The sequence below is a fragment of the Fistularia commersonii genome, chromosome 32 (genome assembly GCF_037954325.1).
Source record: "Fistularia commersonii isolate RoL2024-O1a breed Wild chromosome 32, RoL_Fcom_v1.0, whole genome shotgun sequence".
Classification (NCBI taxonomy): domain Eukaryota; kingdom Metazoa; phylum Chordata; class Actinopteri; order Syngnathiformes; family Fistulariidae; genus Fistularia; species Fistularia commersonii.
The window spans coordinates 1,701,829-1,717,114 of NC_141315.1; the positions used below are offsets into that span (position 1 = coordinate 1,701,829).

Below are 15,286 nucleotides of genomic sequence, written 5' to 3' on the forward strand. Positions count from 1 at the left end.
ACCTTGTCCTTCACCAATAAACAGCCAATTAATTAAAATCCGGCTTCATCCTACATATGTCAAATTACCACGACGTCCTATTCATCTAACATCTAATCTATCCAAAAGGTTTTTTAGAGGCACCTACACGTACATTGAGTAATTCATAGGGAGGTGTGATGAATTTGAACAACCTAAATTATACTGCCATGAGGCTAAGTGGATATCGACGAGTTAAATTTGGATCGGAAAGCCCGAGAGTGTCCCTGCCCCTCTCTCTCGTGATGGGCGTGATGACCAGAACAAGGCGTATCTGAGCAAAACAGCCAGCCGGTAATCCCTAAGCTTTTTGCCGTGGACATAATTGGATTAATGTGGTGTACCGTTTCTGTTGTTACTGGCTGCTCCTGCGGCGGCGAGTTCCTCAGAACAAGGGCATTCTGTCTGACTCTCTCGCTTCCTCGCTCTTGCTCTTCCTATAAAAGGTATATTGTTACTCTATGCTGGAGCTCGTTGGTCGTTTGGCTGCCATGTAAGTCCCGCTCTGGAGACATCAAGAGGAGCCGGGAGGAGAGCGTTCATGCCGCCCTCCCCTTTCATTTTTCATTTTGGTGGTGACTTGAATCCCTAAAGAAACAACTCGTTTCCCCTCGATACTCGTTGTTGTCCAAGACACAGACAGCAGACCCTGAAGTGCTATAAGGCGGATGAGTTGTGTTGATGTTAGTTCCTGTTTTTCCTCCCCGGGCTGTGTCTTCCCGCGGCCCACAGACGGCAACAGCGTAAGGGAAAGTAAATGTAGCTTCAACGAGGAGAACACGGTGAGTAATGCAACATCTTACTTGAGTGTGTCTTATGTATTCCTTCATATTCCAGTCTCACAATATTCTCAACGAACGCCAGTGGTGCTCGGTGCTGACTTTCAACATTCCAGGGCTCGTCTCTAATCTTATCCGAGCAATACCCCAATTTAGCCAGGAAAATGCGTTTATTGTTGCTTAAATCGGTCGCACTACTCTTGCTGGCATATTGTGAAAACTCATTGTCTGTACGGCGGTATCAGATGACAGTAATCTGAATAGCAGCTTTTTTCCTGGTCGGGAAAAAATGTTCGCTGTCAGAGGTGCTGAAACACATTGTGCAGTGCATCAATGAACGGAATACGACTTGCATCGCTTCTACACAAGTCAAAATATTTCTCTTCAGCGTGTATTACTTCTTCTTGGTCATCAGACATTGATTTATTTATATATAGATTTATTCACATTGATGTCCTACAATATTTGACAAACTGTATGTATTTATATATAGATTTATTCACATTGATGTCCTACAATATTTGACAAACTGTATGTACATTCCTTTTGGTTGACACATGCCATTTTCTGTAAACCTGCGGGATCTTGAAGGTTATCACAGAGAAATACAGTGCGATTTCAAAAATTAGCTACCACAAGAGTCTCATGTTTCTCTGAGCATTGGTCCCATCTCAAGGGGGTTATCTCATCGCAGCCTGTGTGCTTCGGATTACAAGAGAGAGTTATCCGATTACTTTGAATTATGGCAAGCTGTTGCTTCTTGAATACACAGCAGACAGGGGCAGGAGTCAAAGGTAATGAGGGGGTTGTGCGACAATGATGTAAAGCTGCTGTAATCAGGTAAAGGTAATTCTTTCTTGATTAATTTATTTATTAATGTATTAAGATGCTCTACTCATGCTCTAGCTGTCCTGAAACTTGTATAATTAGAGCCCAAACACTTACAATTGATAGGTCCAAAGCTAGCTTTGAGTTAATCTGAAAACACATGACTTAATACCCATCTACCCCCCCCCCCCTGCCTCTGTGTGGGTGTTGTGTAGGGGTTAAACAGATAGTATATGTTTTGGTGTTTCATGAGCTATAGCCCCATCCTCTGGTCACGGTGTCAAAGCCTTTTACATTACATTACATTACATTGCATTTGGCAGACGCTTTTATCCAGAGCGACTTACAATACAGGACATAGGGACTGCAAATACACTTGCAAATACACAATGCACAGGAAAGTGCAGTCTTGCTGGATGATGGTGGCACCAGGATTTCTATTTAAACAGTCTGCCCTCTGAATGGGATGTTGTTACAGCTTTCCTGTACTCATGTTTGATTCATTTCAACTCGTGTTGTTTTTTTCCCTCATACTTATTTACCAGATTTCTCCCTCTGTTATTGATTCAACACTCACACACACATTCAGTCATTTTAACTTTTTTAATATAAAGGCATGGATTCTGAAAACCACAGCGATATACACAAAAATGAGATAATTTAACCTGAATGACCCTCAGCAATGTAAACTGTGCAACCTGAGCTGAAGGTTTGACATACAAACTCATAACCTAGAGACAAGAATATTCAAATGATAAAACTGGAATTGAATTACTGTAATTGCAAAAATTAAGATTAATCTGTTTAAAATATGTGGCTGTTCATAATATAAAATGTGCAAGATTGTCTAGAGTAGAAAATACTGGAGACCGCTTTAAAACATATGATAACTCTGCATCAAAAAGAGTATGCCTTATTATAAAGCCTATAAATAAACACAAGGACAGACCGTAATAATTAACTAAAGTTGTGGTTTCAATAAGAGGGAGAAGAACGGAAAACTGTATTGTAAGGGAAAAAAAGAAAATAGAAAACTGACAAATCCAATGTGATCAAATCTATGTTCTTGTCCCAAGAACCTGGTGGATAACAGAGAATAAGTGGCAGCAAGGACATGTACTTGACAAAAAAAATGAATAAAAACATCCTTTCCGACATACGACTAGACGGACATACTCGTAGAAGCCTGCCAGTACCATTACCACATGAAAGGGGGAACACATAACAATCAAACACCAAACAAACATTAATATAACAGGCTATGATAAATTAAACGTACATCACAATGTTTAAACAGGAGCCTGCCACCAAGGATATTAAATATAACCCATTACAATGATGCATTAAGGGATTGAACTTGTTGAGACAGCCTTGACAGCGGCTTGTTCAAGGCTGTCTCCATCATCTGCAGGACATGCAACAAATAAGACAGGCCAAATTAAAGCCAGAGCACAATAAAAGTCTAGATAAATAAATCTCTGGATGTGATGAGGATGGATAGATCAGGAATGAGTCTCAGAGAAACAGCAAATCTCAGATGTTGTTGAGATAAGCTCAGAGGCCAAACTGAGATGGTTTGATCATGTAAAGAGGAGAGATAGTAAATATATCAGTAGAAGGATGCTGAGATTGAGACTACCAGACAGAAAACCTTGAGAAAGACTGAAGAGAAGATGTATGGATCTAGTGAGAATATGAAGGTAGTTGGCGTGAGAGGAAAATTGAGTCGCTGTGGTGAACCCTGAAGGGAAAAGCCAAAAGGAGAAGTGAGAGAAGACAAGGAGTTGGTTGGTGTGAGAGAAGAGGACACAGAGAATGGGGTTAAATGGAGGAAGCTGATTCCCTATGGCAACCCCTGAAGGGAGCCGTCAGAAAATAAAGTAGTTCATAAGATTATAGACATGTCTTCTTAAGGAAGTCTGGGCTCTGTTGGCGATACAAGTTTCTCATCAGAATGCAGAACATGGTGAAAATCAGATAATTTGAAACATTAAAACAAACTTGTATTAATTCCTTTCCACATTGCCAGCATACATGTGCTTTTTAAGAATTGTTCTAATTTCCTTATTCTATTGGTAGTAGATTTTTCTGCAATTCTACAGCTTCACTAAGATAATTGATGAGATTTTAATCATGATTATGAAAGTTACCTTTCATAATAGTATGATAAATAATTTTTCAAATAATTTTCCCATTAGGGAAGATAAGATCCCTAGTGCAATGCTTTGCTGATTTAATTTAAATACTAGAGTTGGCTGTGCAATAATTGCTAGAGCTTCTTTGTCTTCCTCTTCTTTCGGCTTTTCCCGTCAGGGGTCGCCACAGCGAGTCAACTTTCTCCATCTAACCTTATTCTCCATATCCTCCTCTCTCACACCAACTACCTTCTACTGTCACAAACCGCTGGGGCGGACTCGAGCAGGGAACCAGGCTTCAGAGCAGAGATGGGTGGTTTAAAGCACTTTTATTGGGTTGACATGGCAGGGCGGGTTGCAGGCGGGACTGCAGAGGCTGGGTCTCACCGGGACGGGACGGGTTGCAGACGGGGCTGGTGGCAGACTGGACAGGTTGCGGAAGGGTCCTGGCAAGGAATGGGGTCCGGTCATGGCAGGGCTTCACAGTGGTTTGTGAAGACCACAATGGCAGGAATGGGGTCCGGTCGTGGCAGGGCTTCACAGTGGTTTGTGAGGACCACAGTGGCAGGAATGGGGTCCGGTCGTGGCAGGGCTCTGCAGTGAACTGAGAGCCACAATGGCAGGAATGGGGTCCGGTCATGGCAGGGCTTCACAGTGGTTTGTGAGGACCACAGTGGCAGGAATGGGGTCCGGTCGTGGCAGGGCTCTGCAGTGAACTGAGAGCCACAATCCCCCGGCGCCAGGCAGAGCGCGCCGCTGCCCTTTATAGGGATCTTGATTAGCGGCATCTGCTGCAGCTGGCGCCGATTACAATGGGGATCAGGTGTGAACCCTGACAACTACATCCATAAAGATTCTCTTTGGTCTTCCTCGAGACCTCTTGACTGGCAGCTCCAATGCCAGCATCCGTCTACCAATATATTCTCTATCCCTCCTCAATACATGACCGAACCATCTCGGTCTGGCTTCTCTGACCTTCTCCAAAACATCTAACATGTGCTGATAGACTCATTCCTCATCCTATCCATCCTGGTCACTCCCAAAGAGAACTTCAACATCTTCATCTCTGCGACTTCGAGTTCTGCCTGCTGTCTTTTGGTCATTGTAACAGTTTCTAGTCCATACATCATCGCTGGTCTCACCACTGTCTTGTACACCTTTCCTTTCATTCTGGCTGATAGTCTTCTATCACATAGTACCCCTGACACTTTTCTCCACCCATTCCAACCTGCTTGGATCCATCTCTTCACCTCTTTTCCACACTCTCCGCTGCTCTGGACTGTTGACCCTAAGTACCTGAAATCCTCCAATTTCTTGATCTCCACTCCCTGTAGCCTCACCGTTCCACCCGAGTTCCTCCCATTCACACACATTGATATACTCTATCTTGCTGCGATTAACTTTCATTCCTCTCCTTTCCAGAGCATACCTCCACCTCTCTAGATTTTCCTCTACCTGTTGTCTGCTCTTACTACAAATCACAATGTCATCCACAAACATCATGGTCCATGGGGATTCCTGTCTAACCTCATCTGTCAGCCTATCCATCACCATTGCGAACAAGAAGGGGCTCAGAGCTGATCCCTGATGGAGTCCCACTTCCACCTTGAACTTCCCTGTTACCCCAACACCACACCAAACCAGTGTCTCACAGCTAGCATACATGTCCTGCACCAGTCTAACATACTTCTCTGCCACTCCAGACTTCCTCATACAATACCAGAGCTCCTCTCTTGGCACCCTGTCATATGCTTTTTCTAGGTCTACAAAAACACAATGCAGCTCCCTCTGGCCTTCTCTGTACTTTTCTATTAGCGTTCTCAACGCAAATACTGCATCTGTAGTACTCTTCTTAGGCATGAAGCCATACTGCTGTTCACAAATGCTGACTTCTGCTCTCAGTCTAGTTTCCACTACTCTTTCCCATAACTTCATTGTATGGCTCATCAACTTTATCCCTCTATAGTTGCCACAATTCTGCACATCCCCTTTATTCTTAAAAATAGGCACCATCACACTTTGTCTCCATTCTTCAGGCATCGTCTCACCCTCTAAGATCCTGTTGAATAATCTAGTCAGAAAATCTACCGCTGCCTCTCCTAGACACTTCCACACCTCCACAGGTATATCAGGACCAACTGCTTTTCCACTCTTCATCCTCTTCAATGCCTTCCTCACTTCACTTTTACTAATCTCTTCCACTTTGTGGTTTACAATAGTCACCTCTTCTACTCTTGCCTCTCTTTCATTTTCCACATTCATCAGCTCTTCAAAGTACTCTTTCCATCTTCCCATCACTCTTCTAGCATCTGTCAATACATTTCCCTCTCTATCCTTAATCACCCGGACCTGTTGTACATCCTTTCCATCTTTATCTCTCTCTTTTGCCAACCTGTATAGATAATCCTCACCCTCCTTACTATCCAACGGAGCATACAAGTCATCGTACGCCCTTTGTTTTGCCTTTGCTACCTCGATCTTTACCTTTCGCTGCATCTCCCTGAACTCATGTCTGTTCTCTTCAGTCCTCTCAGTCTACCACTTCTTCTTTCCTAACCACTTTCGCTGTATATACACCTGCACTTCCTCATTCCACCACCAAGTCACCTTATCTACTTTCCTTCTAGATGACACACCAAGTACTCTCCTACCTGTCTCCCTGATAACACTAGCTGTAGTTGTCCAATCATCTCGAAGCTCACCCTGACCACCCAGACCCTTTCTCAACTCCTCCCTGAAACCATACAACACTCCTCCCTTTTCAGCTTCCACCACTTTGTCCTCTGCTCTGCCTTTGTCCTCTTTATCTTCCTTGTCACCAGAGTCATCCTACAAACCACCATCCTATGCTGTCTGGCTACACTCTCACCTACAACTACTTTGCAGTCACCGATCTCTTTCAGGTTACCTCATCTATACAAGATGTAGTCTACCTGCGTGCTCCTACCTCCACTCTCATAAGCTACCTTATGTTCCTGTTTTTTCGTGAAAAAGGTATTCACTACAGCCATTTCCATCCTTTTGTGCAAAATCTACCACCATCTGTCCCTCTGCATTCCTACGCTGTATACCAAATCTGCCCATCACTTCTTCATCGCCTTTATTGCCTTCACCAACATGTCCATTGAAGTCTGCACCAATTACCACTCTCATTTCTGGGAATATTCTGCATCACTTCATCTAACTCATCTCAGAACTTCTCCTTCTCTTCAGATTCACATCCCACCTGCGGGGCATAGCCACTAATAACATTGAGCATCACACCCTCAATTTCCAATTTCAGACTCATATGTCTATCTGACATTCTTTTAACCTCTAGGACGTTCCCAACAAACTCCTCCTTCAAGATAACTCCTACTCCATTTCCCTTCCTGTCAGTACCATAATAGTACAACTTAAAGCCTGCTCCTAAGCTTCTAGCCTTACTGCCTTTCCACTTGGTCTCCTGGACACACAGTATAGCCACCTTCCTTCTCTGCATCATGTCGACCAACTCTACCTTTTCCTGTCATAGTCCCGATATTCAGAGTCCCTACTCTCAGTCCCAGGCGCTTTCCTTTCCTCCTCTCTCTCTGCGTCCGAGCACACACTCCTCTTCTTCTTCTTGTTCTTCGACCCACAGTAGCCCAATTTCCATTAGAACCCTGTAGGTCATCAGTACCAATGGCAGTCGTTGTTAATCCGGTTCACGACCGATCCAGTATGATATAGTTATGGTTGACTCGCATGTTTGGTTTTGGCAAAAGTTTTATGCCAGATGCCCTTCCTGACGCAACCCTCTGCCTTTATCCGGGCTTGGGACCGGCACAGAGAGACACTGCTCCGTGCCCCCCCCAGGCAGGCTTGGAGAGACACGGGCCAGTGCCGCCCTGACGCTTCATTGCAATAATTGCTAGAGCAAAAAACAATAATGGTAATTATAAATTGCATAAGCCATCTGAACCTTCATATCCCTCCCATCTTGTCTCAGCAACTCTTCACTGAGAGAGAAAATGCTTCTGATAACTGGTGCCATATGCCAATTAAAAAGTTAAAACAAATGTGTAGTATATTCCTATATGTGATATAGGGCAATAGAGCTCCCATAATGCAGGCGTGTCTTCCATATCATCCTTCCATTTGTTAAGATGTGTGGTATGTATGTATGTATCCAGTGACAGCTAATCACAAATGATTACAGCTAGAAAAGACCTTGTGAAGCTAGGGGGGAAAAAAAAAAAAAAAAAAAGCTGACCAGACGTCAAACACCCAATTGTACACTTGAGCTGCAGCTACCTGTTCCACCATTGGAATTATCTTAAATACAACTCCAGGATGTATTCATGTTAAGGTGCATAGTGACCACAATTGAAAAAGGACAGGTAATGAATAAAATATTTGATCTGGATTAGAGATGTTTTGTCTTGTCATAGGGTACTGATGTGACTCATATTCCTCACCTGGCAAGCAAGAATCTTTGACCATAGACATAGAATCACTGATACAGACACTATTTGCTCTTCTCATCAAGAGAAGAAAAGAACTCCTTGGGCCATATTCTGAAACCCACAACTTCATACACTCCCATGGGTGGCAGGCCTGTTTAGTAGAACCCCAGCGTCAATCTTTTGGAGACATTTTAAACAAATTAGTGTTATCTTTTCAAACTTAAGCTATAGGGCTTGTTTCACACACAAAAAAAAAAAAACACTTCAATAAAATCAGATGAAATCAAAAAAAATAAATAAATCCAAAACATATTACTGTAGGTAGCACTGTAGGAATGCAAGAATCACTCCCAAATTCAAGAGAAACAAACTTTTTTAAGCAGCCCGTACTTGAAACATGGAGTTACTGACAAATTTGCATATCTCAAGGGGAGCAGAGCAAAACCACTGTCAGCTAGAGTGAATCAAAGGAGTGACCACATTGTCATCTCTCATCACATAAGATATGTGGCAGACCACAACCTGGTCCACTTGAAGCCTCGCTATGTTCCTGAAGTCCAGCGGCAACCTGTGATCACCAGAACTGTACGAAGGTGGTCACAGGAGGCAGAACTGACTCTTCAGGGATGCTACGAGACGACGGACTGGGATGTGCTCTGCGAAGACCAGGGAGACGACATCAGAAAACTCTCCGACTATATAACTGACTATGTCAACTTCTGCACGGACAACATCATCCCCACCAAGACTGTGCGTTGTTTCTCAAACAACAAACCCTGGGACATTAAGGACACGCTGAACAGGAAGAAGGCGGCATTCAGGAGTGGAGACAAAGAGGAACTGAAGAAGGTGCAGACTGAGCTGAGGGAGAAGATCGCAGAGGGAAAGGACAGTTACAGGAGGAAGCTGGAGAGCAAACTCCAGCAGAACAACATGAGGGAGGTGTGGAGTGGGTTGAAAACCATCACTGGCCATGGAAAACAAGCAAGCCAGATGATGGAAGGAGACCTGCAGGAGGCAAACAAACTAAACCTGTTTTTTAACAGATTTGATGAAGGTGCCTCCGCCCACCCTCCCCCCAGCTCCTCTCAGGACTTTCCTTCCCCTGCGGCCTCACCCCTCACCTCAAGGAGCTTTCCCCCTCCCCCACGCACCTCTTCTGCTCCCCTGTACGACGTCTCGTTAACACCTCAGCCCTCCTGCCCCCCAATAGGACTCTCTCCACCCCCTCCTGTCGCCTTCACCGCTGAGGAGGTGAGAAGAGAGTTCAGCCGCCTCCGTCCCAGGAAAGCCGCCAGCCCTGACGACCTTAGCCCCAGAGTGCTGAAAGGATGTGCCTCTCAGCTGTGTGGGATCTTCTCACATCTCTTCAACCTGAGCCTGACCCAGATGGTTGTCCCCGACCGGTGGAAAACCTCATGCCTGGTTCCAGTGCCCAAGGTGAAGCATCCCAGCACACACAGCGACTACAGACCAGTGGCCCTGACATCACACGTCATGAAGTCGCTGGAGAGGCTCATCCTGAGGCACCTTGGCACAGTCGTTGGACCTTCGCTGGACCCCCTGCAGTTCGCATACCAGCCACGGATAGGAGTGGAAGACGCCATCATCTTCCTGCTGCACAGAATCTACACACACCTGGAGGAGGCAGGAAGCACTGCGAGAGTCATGTTCTTTGGTGTTAAAAGCACTGGAGAAGTCATTCGACCTGCCCTGCTGAACAGGAAGCTTCTGGACATGCAGGTAGATGCTCCACTCGCGGCCTGGATCAACAACTACCTCACAGGCCGGCCGCAGTACGTGAGGCTGGGGAACATCGCATCGGACACCATTGTGAGCAGCACGGGGGCTCCACAGGGGACGGTCCTGTCTCCCTTCCTGTTCACACTCTACACCTCAGACTTCAGGTCTCCTCGCAGTCCTGCCACCTGCAGAAATTCTCAGATGACTCTGCCATCGTGGGCTGCATCAACAGAGGCCAGGAGGAGGAGTACAGGAGCGTGGTGGACAGGTTTGCGGAGTGGTGTGGACTGAACCACCTCCAGCTCAATGTCACAAAGACAAAGGAGCTGGTGGTGGATTTCAAGAAACAGAGGACCCATCCAACCCCAGTCACCATCAGGGGTACAGAGGTGGACATTGTGGACAGTTATAAGTACCTGGGTGTCCACTTGGGCAATAAACTGGACTGGACTATTAACACCAACGCCATCTTCAAGAAGGGTCAGAGCCGCCTGTTCTTCCTCAGGAGGCTCAGATCTTTCAATGTCTGCAGGACCATGCTGCAGACGTTCTACCACTCGGTGGTGTCCAGCGTCATCTTCTACGCTGTTGTGTGCTGGGGCAGCAGGCTCAAGACAGCTGACGCTAACAGACTCAACAAGCTCATCAGGAGAGCTGGATCTGTCCTGGGCGTGGAGCTGGAGTCTGTGGTGCAGGTGTCAGAGAGGAGGATGCTGAAGAAGCTCCTCAGCATCATGGACAACATCCATCACCCCCTGCATGCCACACTGACGTCCTGTCAGAGCTCTTTCAGCCGTAGACTGACACCACCGAGGAGCTCCACTGAACGCCACAGGAGGTCTTTCCTCCCTGAGGCGATCAGACTTTTTAATTCCTCTCCATTCAGCCGCCGGCAACCATAAAAACCTATCTTTAACCTAAAAACAAACAAAAGTGTGCAATATCTCATTTCTGTGCAATATTCAGAACTTTGCAATATTTCATCTCATAACAGCTACACTGTGCAATATTTCATCTCATCTCATAACAGCTACACGACAATGTTCCCTTCTATCATACTATTGTGCACTCCTTACCTCACTTGTTACTAAGACGCTTGTAGTTTTATCACTGCTTACTAAGACACTTTATAGTTTCACTGAGACACTTCATAGTTTATAGTTTATTTTTATTTCTAATTCTGCCTTTCTTTTATTATTTATTACTGTTATATTTTCTGTAACTCTGGCACAGCAATTTCCTTTGGGATTAATAAAGTTGTTCTTATTCTTATTCTTATATAGCAACATACAGCATCTGAATAAGAAACTCATTTCACCTCATCAGCAGAACACAACATGCACTGGGAACATTTTTGGTCACATAAACCTATAGGTAGAACATAATTTAATGGTTGATACACAAACGCTATCTTTGTCGCACAATCGGTCAAAGGATAATCAAACAGTGGCCACAGGAGTTGTGTGTTGTTCTACACCAACAAATAGCAAAAACAAAAAGGTATTCTAATATGTGTGTGTATGTTTAAGTGGATTTGTATGCCATATAATGTGATGAATTTCTTTAAGCATGCATTGTAACAGGAAGTTCCAAGCAGCACATATATATGTATTCTACAGTGTATAGCTTACAAACTCAAGAGAAGATCAGCCAAAGAAATAACTACAGATTGCGCCTGGCACTTTCTTCCATGCTGTTAGTGACAGAGCAGACAAACTGAAAAATCAAGTCAAAAGGATGCAGTTAAAATTAACATAGGATTGTCAAGGGAAGGCCAAGACCATAGTGTACATAAACTACATCATTTGGGGCCGACACAATGAACAGAAGTCTAAAGAATATGGTATTTTTGAGAAGCAGATGGAAAATACAAAAGACAAAAACAAGTATACAGGCAGGTTAAAATTTGGTTTTATGTTGTTCATTTCAAGAAATGAACAGAGAGATCCTTCTGATAATTGCACTGAAATAGAAACTGTAAGGAATGTTCCTCTGATAAGCAGAGTATAATGTATGTGAAAGACAGAACATGAAACAATGGGACTGCATAGAATGAGGAATAGAAACACAAGTATACAATAGAAGCACTGAGTACTGGGTGGATGAAATGTCTTGAGTTATTTAGAGCTGCTAGACCTGAAGTATATTCTTGAAAGCAGTAGAAGATGGCAGTAGAAGAGGAAATTCTCTTAAATACAGCAATTAACAGATAAAATAAAAATTGATGGTGGCATTCATGCAACTCCATCGATGCAAACAGCTGGATGAAGCAGAGATTAACAATTAAAGATTAAATTGAGGATCCGTTAGTAGTGTTAAAAATGGATAGGATCAAGAAGGAGTCTCTCCTCTCTACCTCTAGAAATATGTAAGATCTTCAACCACATTTTTTCTTCTTTTGTTTCAGAACTGGCTTTTACTATGGACCCAGTCATATCAGTCAGCTCCTAAATGGTAAATTATATTTCACATGTGGTTGCTCTCTGCAACATTACACTTAAATCACCATTATTCTATCATTGCAATGAAAGAATGTTTTTGAATTCATTGTGAGTGGTGCTACTAACACAATTGCTGCCTCATTGATCCCCATGGTCTTGAAAGTGGAATTAAACTCATCAGTTTTTCAGTTGCTTTGCTCACCCTCTAAAATGATGGTGAATCGTCTGGCATTTACAATACTGTCTCAGAATCAGCCCTAAGCTATTGTGAATCCTCATAAAAATTCCTGTGGGACTACTTGGTGTCTATTGTCTAATAAAAAAACATTTTGTTCCGCATGTGGTATTAGCCTCTTCCAAGTACTCACCTGGGTGTTCTGTTGGGCCTGTTGGAGTATTTTCACCAAGTGTTTGAATGGAATTGGGACCATATACAGTAGGAGTCATGATGAATGATCTAATTAGTCCAGCCAGTAACTAAAGTAAGACTGTGCAGCCTTCAACTTGCAGAGTAGCTGAAACAAAACAATTTGTAGAAAGAGACTTTTACCTCTGAGACTTTGGTACAAGTGAATGTGAATGATAGAGCTGGAGCATCTTGATCTGATTTCAGAGAATCTTTCTCAAGAGTTCTTTTTACATTTTTTTTTTTTTTTTTTTTGGGTGGGGGTACAATTTTTGTAAACCTAGAAGTTGATTATATAATGAAATTGTTACTTTGTGAATTTCTGGTTCAAAGTGTACACTATCATTTAACACAAAACAATCTCAGTTACCACTGTCATAGTTCCTCTCAGCTGAAGAGAGATGCCAGGAGGAAAAGGCGCATGGATGGAGCTTCTGGTCATTGAATGAGTCCTGGGACATTACAGCATCCACACCAACATATGATGCGTCAGCCTCCCCTGTGAATTCTCACTCTGCGCCAGGAACCTGGAGGATTGGTGCCAAGCGGACACGGTCCTTCAAAGTCTGAAAGGCAGTATCTGTAGACTGGGACGAGAGGCAGGGAGTCATAAAAGAAGTTAGGGCTTTGAGGGTGGTAGAGATGGAGCTATAGCTGCAGGTGAAACATCTGTAAAAGTTGGCACAGCCCAGAAAATTCTGCTGCTGCTTGCGGTTTCAGGAACAGTCAAGGATCCTACTGCGTCCACCTTAGCAGGAACCACTTTGAGGCAGCACTGAGCAATCATATATCCCAGAAAGGACATGGGGTATGTGTAGAACTCACACTTCTCTGCTGTGACCAGGAGGGAGTTCTCCAGCAGGCATTAGGGACTGTCTGGACATGGTGGATGGGTTCCTTGAGGGATCGTGAAGAGAAGGATGTCATCCAAATAAGGAAAAACGTATTGATCAGGTCCTTGAGAATGGTACTGACCAATGCCTGCAAAACTGTGGGGGTGTATTAAATGTAGTTGTGTTAAACTTGTTCAACCATTTTTTACCCTCTAAGAGGAGGACAAGGTAGTAAGCATTGCAGAGATGGAGTTTTGTGAAGACTATTGATCACTAGAGAGACTCAGAAGCTGAGGAGAGGAGGGACAGAGGGTTACCAATTCTTGATAGTAATGTCATTAAGTCCATGGTAGTTGATACAGGGTAACAGGTTCTTGTCCTTTTCTATGAAAAAAAAAAAAATCCTTCTCCAGTTGGGGATGAATTACAGATAGTCCTGGCAGCCACAGAGTTAATGTACAAGTCCATGACCTCTTATTCTGGGGAAGACAGAGTATAGACTTCCCCCTTGGCCTCAAGTCAATGGAACAATCGTGGTTGATGAGAAGGTAAAGAAGATGCCTTAGCCTTAAACACCTACCAGAAATCATGGTACTCAACAGCAACTCAAGTCTGGACAGGAACTGGGGTGCATGATCGACTGTGGAATGAGAGTGAAATGAAACAGGAGCTGGCAGACGGGCGACAGACAAGCAGAACACTGAAATATCTTGCATGGCAAAGAGCAATCTGGCAAAAAAGTGAGTGTGGAGTTGATAGTTACTAAGGAGAGTTGATTGCCACTGATGTGTAGGAGCTGTGTGTCCAGGGGAGTTGAATAAGCTGACATGGTGGGTGAGACTGGCAGACTGATGTTCCAGAGAATGTCATGATTCGTTCAGTAGTTCTCCATTGGTCCTGTCTTGCCCTCTCATACAGTTGGATCAATGATATTGACAACATATTTCTCATAGGGATGATTTTTGATGTATGTGTCAGTTACAATGGGAAAACAGGTGAAATTGCCCAAGACCAAGATGAAGCCTTTGATTGGATGGATCACTCGTATTTGTTCTCGGCCCTCACAGCTTTTGGGCTAGGAGACAACTTCATTTCTTGGTTGCAATTACTATCATAATGGCACCATGCTTGATCAAAATGAGTGCAGGACCAAGCTGGCCAGTTACCTAGGTGAAAACTCCACTTCTCTTCAAGTTTTTAGAAATGCTGCCTATAGAAACAGCTTGTTAACAACACAGGTTTAGCATAGTTATTGCACTCTTATTTACAGCTTTTTGTGACAGTAGGTTCCAAGGTATGACAAGCCAGTGTCTTCCTGAGCCAGTCCCAAGCTTGAATAAATGCAGAAGTTTGGGTCAGAAATGACATCTGGGGTAAAAAAAAAAGTTTTGTACTAAATTGTACTATCTGTCACGATGTGCTGGGGCGGACTCGAGCAGGGAACCACACTTCGGGACAGAGATGGGTGGAAAGCGCTTTTATTCGGTTGAAGTTGCAGACTGGACTGGACGGGTTGCAGACTGGCCGAGATGCAGACAGAACGGCAGAAGCTGGGCCTTGACTGGACGGGATGCAGACTGGACGGGTTGCAGACTGGACGGGACGGGTTGCAGACTGGACGGGACGGGTTGCAGACTGGACGGGACGGGTTGCAGACGGGGCGGGCCCCAGGCAGG

General features: G+C 44.2%; 1 protein-coding gene across 4 annotated transcripts in view; it reads left to right on the top strand.

Annotated features, from left to right (window-relative positions):
* The first annotated feature begins 532 nt into the window (after window positions 1–532).
* Window positions 533–15,286, top strand: part of pcdh15b (protocadherin-related 15b) — a 180,861-nt gene continuing 166,107 nt past the window's right edge. For 3 of the 4 annotated variants that reach the window (XM_086140113.1, XM_086140116.1, XM_086140115.1), the window contains exon 1: window positions 533–800. The gene's annotated coding sequence lies outside the window, so the exon portion shown is untranslated. Of the gene's footprint in view, window positions 801–12,337; window positions 12,385–15,286 lie in introns of all 4 variants that reach the window. The other variant, XM_086140114.1, reaches the window with a different exon arrangement.